General features: G+C 28.3%; 1 protein-coding gene across 3 annotated transcripts in view; it reads left to right on the top strand.

The window, feature by feature from the left end:
• Positions 1–12,738, top strand: part of LOC107438641 (transcription factor Sox-13) — a 555,886-nt gene that overhangs the window by 201,327 nt on the left and 341,821 nt on the right. The gene's annotated exons all lie outside the window — the stretch shown is intronic.

The raw sequence follows: 12,738 nt of genomic DNA, 5'->3' as shown, positions 1-12,738 counted from the left end.
GGTTGAATTTCCAATTCGTATTACTCAACAATTTAAAAGAAAAAAAAATTTGAAATAGATTTTGTACACGAGTGCTTATTATTTCTTAATAAAGTTTTGTAAAATTTCAAAGTCTGAAACTAAAAATTTAAACATTTGGAGGGCTGAGATATGACCCCTAGGATTCTTCAATGCCAAATATTCTTCAATGCTAAATATAAAGCCATTGCTTAGATAGCACCGTGTGTTTTTATGCAATTTTAATCTGAAAAAGATCTTTCAACTTAAATTTGCATGCATTTAAACACTTTTACAACTTCACTATTAACTCTTTTGCATTTTCAATACGCATATAATAAGTATATGAGAAGATTTTTACGTATTTTAGTGTATTGGTTTTACACTTTCAATCACTTTAAAATTTCATTGTAAGCATTTTTGCATCTCAAATAAACATTTACATTCGTTTTCAGTGTTTTTAGTGTATTGGTTTTACACTTTCAATCACTTTAAAATTTCCTCTTAAGCATTTTTTGCATCTCAAATAAACATTTACATTCGTTTTCAGAGTGTATTGGTTTTACACTTTCAATCACTTTAAAATTTCATCGTAAGCATTTTTACATCTCAAATAAACATTTACATTCGTTTTCAGTGTTTTTAGTGTATTGGTCTTACACTTTCAATCACTTTAAAATTTCATTGAAAGCATTTTTGCATCTCAAATATACATTTGCATTCGCTTTCAACATGCAAAATATGCAGTTTTTTTACTTTCAAATGAACATTTTTATGTAATTTTAGGATACAAACTATGGATTTTTGCACTTTCAAAATGTGCCTTATTATATACTACTAACATACAACCTATATATAATGCACCTTTTTAATGCATACATCACGTATGAAATATGCATTTTTATACACTTACATGCGGGTTTCTAATATAATTTTTTTTATTTTATATTAAATTAAAAAAAATTTATATTTAATATAAAATTTTATATAATGAATTTCTACAGCATAAGTTTACGACTGACACCTCAAAGATTAAATGTATCAATATTGTGACTGATAAATTTCAATCAATGTAAGTTAACTCCTTAAATACTACTGTATACACTTTTACACAAACTGTTTAAATTTTTTACATCAAACTGAAGAAATGTATTAAGAAAATTCTTTTTTTTTTCATTATTTTTTCTCTCATTTTATTTTCATGCATCTCGGTGTTGTAAAGTTTTTCTGACACCGGTAAGTGACGAAAATTCTCTCACCTTCTATTAACCCTTTCACGAAGTTGTCATTCCAAATGAAACGCGAAAATGACAACTCGATGACTCAAATGTAACAATTCAGGTTAGAGGATTATTTAAATGTCTTATCATTCTTCTAAAACTTATTATAAATCTCCCTATTTTTTTTATTTCTAATTTTTAACGAAACTACCCATCAGAATTTCATCAAACTCATTCATCACTGATTGAACTGAATAAATTTACTGACTGATACATTTTTATCAAAGCAAGGTAAGTGTTTAAATATTGCTACATACCTTTTTCCACAAAGTGTTTACATTTTTTGAATTTACCTAAAAAAATTTATTATTTTTATTTTACTTATTTATTTATTTATTCTTTGCCTCATAAATTTATAAGCTCTTACATATTGTGAAAAATCCCGGATCAAGTTATGGTAAACCAGTACAGGCACTCAGGGTGTCGATACTTTTTACCATAAAATCTATTTTTATATCCATCCCCCGATTTGTTTATGATTAGTTTCGTTAGTATGTTAGTATAATATGTTATAATGTAATACCTGAGTGAGTTTGGAAATTATAGGTTAATTTTAAGAAGAGCTATGGGGCCATATATATTGAAATATAGAATGCTATAATATAATGCCTGACCACGTTTGAAAATTATAGGTTAATCCTACGGGGACATTTTATGAAATAAAAAATCTGATACACGGTAATTTTTATAGTAATGATTACCGTAAGATCACTAAACCACTCTAATAAAATAAATATTACTATAAAAATTACGGTCTAATATGTTATGGTTAAAATTGATTTTACGGTAAAATGGATGTAACGGGTCATGCACAAAAAGTGCCGGTACTTTTTAACTTAATTTGATCCGAATTTTTTTACAGTGCACCAGTAAGTGATAGAAGATTTCTAACTTTTTCGTGAAGTTCTCACCCAATTAAAAACCTCGCTTGGCACCAAATGCATTAATTTCGATAAAGTGTGACTCTTTAAACATCTCATCAATTCTCTTACAATATCTTATCATTCAATACTCGATTTTTTAATTTTTCACGTAATTGCCCTTCATCTGTGACGCATCGATGATTAAAATGTATCAAGGTACCTAAAGGTGTTTACTTAAACACCGTTAAGTACACTTTTACACAATCTACATGCATCTTTTACACCTCACTGAAGAAATTCATGCAGAAATTTCATCCTTACTGCATCATCTTCTTCTTTATTTATCTTTATTTTTTTACTGCATCATGACTCTATAAAGTTCTTCTGTCACAATTAAGTGACAGAAGTTCTCTCACCCACTATTAACCCTTTCACGAAGTTGTCACCCATCTGAAATTCGCGCATGACACCTCAATGACTAAAATGTATCAATCCAGGTAAGGCCGACTGCCTAAATATCTTATCAATCCCCCCAACCTCTCAAGAGTATTTGACAGCTGAACATTTCCACGTCAACCGACTGTTCGGAAATTAATTACCAAAAAACAAAACGTGAAAGTCACAACAAAGGGCAAAAATGCCGTTGACCGGTCTGCCATTTGACTGGAAAAAAATTAATCGGAATAAAAAGTTAATAAAAAAAAAGTAGCAGCAAAGAATGCAGCTTCTGTGCAGTTCTTGACAAGGAAGATGAAAGATGAGGGGTGCACGGGACACACCTACATCATACCCCGAACGTGTGGGCCGATGCCTATCTTTGTATTGTGTGTGTCGAACTTGCGCTTTCGTGCCCAATCTACCGAGTAATTGACTGAAAGTTTAGCTCTGGTAAAGGAAGTAACGCATCAATTAGAGATAGTTCGCATAGCCAATTAGCTGCTCGTGTTTAAGCAACAACATCCTCGCTTTTAAAATGAATTTTGTCTTGATGGTGTTCCGTTATTTGTTGTTTGTTATGAACTTTCTTAGAATGAGTTGGTCTTTCTCCGTAACAGATTTTCCACTGTTTGTTGTTTCATTACCTTTTAAAAAAAAATTTTTATGCAAATAAAGTCTTTCAATACGATAAATTATTATATTTTCTAAATGCTTCAAAACTAATGCTGTATTACAAATAATACTGTTAGTATGCTTCAAGATTAATGTTGGATTTTAAATTGCATTTTCAAAATGCTTCAAGGTGAATGCTATGCGACAAATTTCATTTTCATTATGCTTCAAGATTAATGATGTGCATCAAATCATATTTTCAAAAGATTTGAAAATTAATGCTGGACCTCAAATTATAACTATTTTCAAAATGTTTCAGATTAATTCTGGGAATCTAAAATATAATCCTGATAAATTTTGCACTTGAAATAGCAAGAAATGAGAGCACTTGAAATATAGGGCCCCTTAATGTTAATTTCACTTTTTGCGTATTTTATTTTATCTCGGGAAGTTAAGCGAATCGAAAGTGTTTTCACTCAATTTACATATTTTCTTCATATAAACTTTTTTTTATTTGAATCGGAAATCACATTACAATTAAATTTTTAAAACTAAAAAAAAAAAATCTATTCAAATATTTTTTAATAAAATATCGATTTGATTTAAGATACAATCATGTACGATATTTTTTTTATTTAAGTCTCTTTTAATTAAAAATAAATTTAAAATATTTATTTATAAGACACTTTACACATCTTCGCACATCCTCTGAAATACATCTTTGAATCTTAGTACATATTTTAAAATATTTTTATTAAAAAGCTTTTGTAATTTAAAACCAATTTACCATTTAATTTTTTTTAATTGACTTTAAAAATAATTAAACACAAGTACGTTAATCAGAAGTTTTTAGCCCTTTATATCATCGTGTTGCATATATGTAAACAAACTCAGAAACTATATGTATTTTCACAAGAAAGTTTTGAAGGACGATTTTGACAATTATTTCATTTTGACATTATTTGCGTACTGAGTTTACTGAATTGAAACTAAATTTAAATTTTTGAACATTTGAATCTTAATATAATTTTTCAAACTGTTGAAGAATTAAAACAATCAATGTTTTTTCATTTTGCATAATGATGTCAAAATTCTACAAACCCTTTTCTTTCCAATATTTTTTTAATTTTATAACTAATTTTTTTTAACTATTGTTTATGTATTGGCCATATTTTTTAAAATGGAGGTATTTAGATATAAAGGGTTAATATCAACATAAATTAGTAAAAATAATATATAAATTAATAAGTCAATGATTACAGAAGAGAAAAAATTACAAAGTTCAATTTATGCACGGTCCCTTCGTCACCTTTATCAGAAGATAGAGAGGGGCGCGATTAGCGTAAATGATCGATGACGGCATATCGATATAGATGATTGTCTTTTATCTAAAGCAGAGAGTAGAATGGAAGATTTGGGATTGGTAATTTCATTTACTTTTTAATCACACTTCGAATTCTGAGATGGAGGCAGAATTGTTTCATTCAAATGCGCGCACCTGCACTGTCAGTCATTAATAGACTGTCTATTTACAGGCATTTGAAAAATTTGAAAATGTTTAGATTACGTACTAGCTCGAGGAGAGAACATCAATCTTAATAGCTATTGATGAAATTGATAAGTATTAATGGTTAAAGAAATTGACGATCATAAAATGTTGAGAATTAATTTTATTTGCTAATTTTCCTTCCCTAGAATTTTTACTTTATTTGCAGAATTGTTTCAGAGGTTGAATTGTTTAGAAGCAGATTGTTTCATTCAAATGCGCGCACATTGAACTGTCAGTCATTAATAGACTGTATATTTACAGGCATTTGAAAATGTTTAGATTACGTATTTGCTCGAGGAGAACATCAATCTTAATAGCTATTGATGAAATTGATAAGTATTAATGGTTAAAGAAATTAACGATCATAAAAATGTTGCGAATTAATTTTATTTACTAATTTTCCTTTCCTAGAATTTTTACTTTATTTTCAGAATTGAATCAGAGGTTGAACTATTTAGAAGCAGAATTGTTTCATTCAAATGCGCGCACATTGAACTGTCAGTCATTAATAGACTGTATATTTACAAGCATTTGAAAATGTTTAGATTACGTATTTGCTCGAGGAGAACATCAATCTTAATAGCTATTGATGAAATTCATAAGTATTAATGGTTAAAGAAATTGACGATCATAAAAATATTGAGAATTAATTTTATTTACTAGTTTTTCCTTCCTAGAACTTTTAGCTCATTTTTAATGATTTCTTTTAAAGTTAACATTTTTTTAACTGTATTAATTTCTACGAATTCATTTATTATTGCGTGCATCAATTTCAACTTTGGCAGTTAATTCATTCTCATAGCTCTTGTATAGAAAGAATAATTACAGAGCACTGGTTAAAAAGTTTACTATGGTAGCTTTATTAATTTGATAATACATAATATCAAAATCGATGGTAAATAGTTATATTATTTCAGTACTCTGATATATTCTTTATTTGAGTTGTTTAAAAGATATTAAAGTAAAATTATTATCTTTATTTATTAAAAATCCTTAATTTGTTTTAAAATGAAAAATTCTTTATTCATTTATAGAAATTTAATAACAAATTGTTACTCAATAGCTGAACAAAATAAACCGTATTTAATCTTGAAAAAATACATTGCGTTCAGTAACATATTTTCAGTTTATTATTTTTATGAAAAATAATAAAAGTACTAGATTTATATATCATTATAAATTTATAATCGTAAGAATTTTTAACGCAAATATTAAGTAATGATTCCTGGTTTTAAAATAATGTTTATTGCAATGAATTTAATTCTGTACTTTTTTTTAATTAATTTATAATTTTTTTCTCATATATCAAAATTTATTGAAAATAAGGATGTGGTTTTTGCATTTCATTTTCATTCAATTCAAACAAATATAGACAGCATTATTTATTAAGTTATCAAATTTAATAAATATTTTAACTTCCTGAAAATACTTTTATTAAAATTGAAACTTATGCATAAAAAATTACAAAACAGGGCAATATTTCCTTTTGATTGAATGATGTTTTCTTTGTTTTAATATTTTATTAAAAATTAAAAGTTTTCTTTAGATAAATATTTCCTTCAAACACTAATCATTTTCAATGAAAAATTTGAAAAAGTTTCACTTCACTCAATTTAAGGTTAATATTTTAAATACTTTAGTGATATTATTTAAGATCGTCGAAGTAATATTGTATAAAAATTCATAACATTTTATGATAATTCTCTTTTTAAAATTAATATTTTAATTACTTTAGCGACAATACTTAAATATAGTTAAGTAATCTGCATAATAATTCATGAAATTTCATAATAATTCTATTTCAGAGGTTAATTTTTTAATTACCTTAGTGAAAATACTTACTATCGTTAACGTAATATTTTATAATAATTCATAATAATTCCCTTCCTAATAATTTTCTTCAAGAGGTGGATATTTTAAACACCTTGATGGAAATGCTTACTATCGATACCGTAATATTTCATAATAATTCATTATATTACTAATAATTTTCTTCTTAAATTAAATAATTTAATTACCTTAGTGAAAATACATATTTTCCGTAACGTCATATATTATAACAATATCTGATAGTTTATTTCAACTAATTTTAAAACTAAAATATAGTAAACAACACTATCATAATTTTGATTTATTGTTTGATAGTTTAAAATTCAAAAGGAAAAAAAACAGTGAGCTATTACTGACAAGCGTAAACTATTAACATTAATCACAGAAAACCTGATACGTATTGTAATAATATATTGGTTATCATTTCATAACTAACTCATAAACTGCATGTTCCATCAGTGTTTAACGTAAACTATTCATAAATAAATCCATTATGCTAATATTAAACGTTAATGGATGTCATCTATATTATAATACCTCCGATCATTTAATTTTGATTTTATACATCTATAACAGGTTGTGTTAGGTTATAATAATAATAGATAATAAGTCAGTTTCATAAGATGCGGAGAAACAAAAACTAAGGGGAAAATATTGGCGGTATAAAGGTGATTTAATTGAGCGATTGAATGAAAAAGAGGCGTTGTCGTTAAACTGTGAAATCAACAAGGACGCAGCTTTACTTCGATAAAGTTTAATTTAATGGGGAACTTATTATAGATAATAAAGAAATTTAAATATCAATTTATGTTAATGATAAAAATAAAATTGAAAATAATTTTTTTTAATAGAGCGCGTGTTTGAATCATTATTTACTAATCATTCATGTTTAGTTTCTCCAATGATGACTTATTTCGATTATTTACGTTCAGAGTGTATACAAACAGGGCTATACAAATAAATGAAACTGCTGGAATACAAATAAAACGTATCATTAGATTTTTTTAAAATTTATTATAAAAATTAAATTAAATTAAATTAACAATTTTTCAATTGAAACAAGTTTAATAAATTCTTCTTTTTATGAAAATATATATATATTATTTTTATTATATATANTTTATATATATATATACAACAAAATAAATAAATACAAGAAAACACGAAGAAAATTAAGAAAAACAACAAGTTTCATTTTTAGCTATATTGATACAATATCAGAATGCACTCTTTTTTGCGGATATAATCGTGTGGGCGGATAAAAAGATTATATCTTTTATTTTCCGGATTTTTTTAAAAAAACTTCATTCTTTCTTTTTTCTCCAGTTGTTTGTTATTTTTTTCCTTATTATTTTTCTTTTCTCCACCTTTTTTCATATGTCTATAATTTTCCTTTGTTTTATCTTCATTTTGAACTTATATATATATATATATATGTATATATTATAAAGCAGCAAATTTTCGCTTTTTTATATTTATTTTAATCAAATGTAACCGTTCTTTAAAATTAGGTACATAGGGAAAAAGAATTCTGGCACGATTCCTGTACTCCATGGTAATGACATTTCCAGCAAAAAAACATAATTCCGATTAATAAAACTAAAAAAAACGGTATTTATAAACCATTCCTTTGGTAATTTTTTCGTATATTATAGTAACGGTTTATCGGAAATTTTGGTTTTCAAAATTATAGTTTGTATCATCAAACATTTAGCAAAAATACAAAGCTGAAAAGTAAATTTAACCAAATAAATACTTTTTATGCCATGATCTAAGGTATCATGATAAAATTAACAAATTTTATCACATTTACTAAATGTTATGACTTATTATAAAACTAAATTTTATTGTTAATTTGGCCGAAATCATTACCAATGCTTTCCAGAAAAAAATTAACGAGCTTTATGGTGTTCCCGTAGAGCCAGAAATACGGTAAATTTTACCATATTCAAAAAAGTTTCGACCGAACGTTTTTTCTCAGTGTATAGTCAAATATTGTTTGTTAAAAACACTTTTAAAAACATTGATCATATTATGTACTCAGAAATTCACATTCAACTTATATTAAACAAAAAAAAAAAAAAAAAAAAAAAAAAAAAAAAAAAANAAAAAAAAAAAAAAAAAAAAAAAAACATAAGAGAGAGAGAGAGAGAGAACTTAACCATGTTATTTTTTTAACACATAATTAAACCATGTATCTGAACTTGAGACATTATAAAGGTTACCGCAAATTTCCACAACTCAATGATTCTAAGTACCAGTATTAGGGTTTAATTCCGAACAAACCGTTTTGTTACAAATGTGTTTATAAAAACGTCATACCTGAAGTTGATTATAAAGCAATTGATTATTAAAGTTGTAGAGTTAACTATTAAAGCAGTTTTGCAATAGTTTACAAAGAAATCTAATAAATTACAACTGATAACATCCTTTTATAGTTGGTTATTATAGCTTCCTTAGCTTTTAGGTGTAATTATTGATGTACGATATGGCGTCAGACGTGGTTTTAAAGTACAAATGTATAATTACTTAGATCTTATTTAGATATGCAACGTTAACTAAATTTTCGAAATCAATTATCATCTAACTTGGGCCGGGATACCCTTGTTGGTAGGGCACTGGGCCCATGTCCTAGAGTTCGTGGGTTCGATACCAGGCCGAAAGACTCCCATTGTAGTAAATAGTGACTGTTGCAAGTTAAATCTGTCGAGTCGTACAGTCCTCCATGTTCCTATAACAAATCAATACCTCTGGGGGTACCAATCCAGGAGTTTCCCTGTCTTCTGGATTGGTTCAAAATTACAAGGCTACGGAGTTGAGCATTCTTAGTCATAAGCTCAAAATTGGGTCGGCTGTTCAACGACGGATATAATATCATCTAAATTAATAATATATTGAATTCTTGATCACAGACAAATCTGTCATGTCCTCTAATTCTAAATTGCCACTGATTTGTAACCTTCGGCCTCCATCGCTCTTCTCGGTTTGCGCAGTTTTTTCTTATTTGTTTTTTCACCTTTTTTATTTTTTTTTATTTTTTCGATGATTACGATGTCTTTGTTAAAATATCTGTTCCGTTTTCATCAAAATTGATACCCCGTGTTGGTCAGTCTTGATAATGGATGTAAGCTTTGAGCTCACGTAACCTGACATTTTTCCACCTTTTTCTTTGAAGGTAATGAACTTTTTCGATTAAAAAGCATACGCAACTAGCTCAGATGTATTTTTTTTAAAAAAAATGTTTGTTGTTTATATTTAGCACTACATGGCTGTTTAGTTCAATAACCAAATGCATTAGATTCTGTAGATTACATTTTATCAAAGAATATCGATAAATTTAATTTCTGCTGAACTGCTTGATAAGGGATCTTCCCAATATGTAAAATTTGTCATATTATTTAGACCAACTCTTCGGTTTCTTTACTACGTATGATATTAATTTAATGTAAGGTCGCTTTATGAATATGGCTCTCGTATAAAGTTAAAAGTAATTATTATTAAACTAACAATAAAACTTTTTAGTTAAAAATTACAAGTTTGCATTTTTACAGTTAGCACCATTCTTTTAATAATTCCATATTTAAATGCAAAAAGTATCAATAATTGCCCGAAGCAGCTCTACCACGCAGCTTACACTGTAAATATTGCAAACATATAATCCTTCCTATCTATCATATTCAGACAATCGAAAATAGGAAACCACTGCTTCAAATGTGATGAAAAAGAACCCATTCCCTACTTCCAAAAATCAATAACTAAATAAAAAGAAAAAGTCTACCAAATTTACTTGGACAGCAATCAACAGACAAGAGTCTGATTATGAAATGATCGGTTGTCCGATGCTTTTGTTTTGTTTTCAGATCGAAAAAGAGTACCCTGGGGGCAAGGCGCGGTGAACCCCACGTGACAAGAACCCATGAATACCCAAGGGTGGAGTTCTGTAAAGACATTTTGCGCCGAAGAAAATGATAAGTTTTTTCATTATTATTATCTTCTTTTGTCTATCGGTTGCGCGTCTAAATATTATTGACAGTCAAGTCCATGTATCAGACATATGTCTTTGTCTGATAGCATTCCTATCTACTGTGAAGAGGGTGGGTCGGATATCGAACGGGGGGTATCGGTGGAAATTATTCTTTGTTCCTAAGATACGTTCTCGGTGACTGCAATTAAAAGGTGTAACTTGGGTGACGGCATTGGTCGTAAATCACTTTATGGTTATATCGCTTTTCTTGGACGACCTGTTTCGAATATCTAGAAAATATGCATTTTGTTGTCGATTCAATCTGACACCATGTGATAGAGTTTTTGTCAAATATGATTGAGTGGTTCAGGAAAATGGCTTTTAGAAAAGAATATGTTTTGTCATTTTCTTTTTTCTAGTGAAAGGAAAATGTCATTCAAAAAATACAGAAATATCCAACAACACCAACCACAAATTATTTTTGTAGCATTTGGTGTCGCAAAAATGATCAACTGCTTGAAATATCAATTAAAAAAAAATGGTGGAAACAAAAAAGCTTGCTGCGTTCTGATTTGGAGGCAATTTTTTTTTCCTTACTAAATTTCACAATTAGGTGTAAAGTGCGTTAACAGATGGCGATGTTGACTGTTAAACGATGACTTCTTTTGAATGACAAATCATTTCAACTGAAATATTTTGCTTTCATATAGCACCAAGTTGTTTCTGTTGATTATGTATTTGGAAAATGTTTTTATTTAATAGTTTTTAAAGTCAGCGCCATCTTTTGTGAACTTTATGGTTACTTTCGAAAATTAGATGTTATAAATAAGTATCTTAAACAGAAAATAGCAAAGTACGTTTTTATCTTCATCGTTCTTTCTTTTTTCAATGATTTTACAAATGGATATTTATCAGGTAAAAATATCATTTGGTGCATATGTGTACCTCAAAAAGCTATATTCTATAAAAAAAAATCGTTTATGAATGGTTTATATGGTTGTATGGGATAAAAGAATATAAGGATATAAATTATAAACAGGAGAAATATCAAGTACATGAAAAAAGAAAGCATGACACATATGAAATAAAATAAAGCAGCGTTTGAAAATAAAGTAATACATGGAAACATTGGAAAATAAATGAACCAACACATGAACACAATAAACAAAACATGCAAATATTTTTTTTCTTTTTCCAATGCCCACCTGGATAATGACCTAGGTCATACAGACATCTGAAGGGCAGATTTGTTGGCCACTTTTTCAGGGGCACCATATTAGATGGGCCAACGTTGCTCCCACAGTAAGGACAGATAGTGCAGAGAAGGAAAGAACATTCATGCCTTGCCCGGGATTCGAACCCAGAACCTCTCTGATGGAAGGGCAGTTCCCTAACCCCTACACAGGCCGGTCGGCAAAACATGCAAACATGGTTAAACATGATTAATAAAAACATGGTTAATGAAAGATAGTTTGTTTCTTTTAGGAGTTCATCCTCATAGGACGCAATTTTCTACTACACTGTTAGAAGTTTATTTTCGACAATGGTTAAAAAGCAATTTATTTAATTACTATTTTACTACATTTATTCAAAATAGTCAAATAAACAAAAGAAATATGATAGTCAAACTGTTAAGTGTGAGAATAAACGTTTATTGATAGTTTTAACCCAGTATGGTTAACAACGAGAATTCTATCCGGGCCAACTAGGTCCAACTTATGAAGCCATTTTGTTCCATGCTGCTAAGTACATACTGTAGCCGAGAGAGTTAATTGGTCAATCTCATGGCCTTCTGAATAGGGGTTCGAAATCCGTGACCCTATTGTACTAGAATACGAAGTGCCATCCACTCATAAATAACGCAGCACCCACAGAGCTTCTAGGTCCAATCAAATTTTATTATGGTTTAGAAACTTTTCTAGTTATAAATGGTTACAAAATCATATATTTTTGTATTCTTGGATTTTTAACTGTACCAGTATTAAATGTTTTCAAAACTGGAAAAGTAAGGAAATGTTCCTAACCATAAACTTTATGGTTGATTGGTTGGACAGACTGCTGCTAAATATTTTACCGTAATTTCAGAAGAAAAATTCAAACAGTGTATGACGTCTTTATTTTATTTTATTTAACTATTATTCGATGCACTTTTGGGATTTGAACTGAAGATCAGGAGTTGCAACGCAGCATTATAGTAATTTAAGC

The sequence above is a fragment of the Parasteatoda tepidariorum genome, chromosome 6 (assembly GCF_043381705.1).
Source record: "Parasteatoda tepidariorum isolate YZ-2023 chromosome 6, CAS_Ptep_4.0, whole genome shotgun sequence".
In the NCBI taxonomy this organism is placed as follows: Eukaryota; Metazoa; Arthropoda; class Arachnida; order Araneae; family Theridiidae; genus Parasteatoda; species Parasteatoda tepidariorum.
Note: the sequence above shows the minus strand (reverse complement) of the source record. Positions and strands in the feature narration are given on the sequence as shown.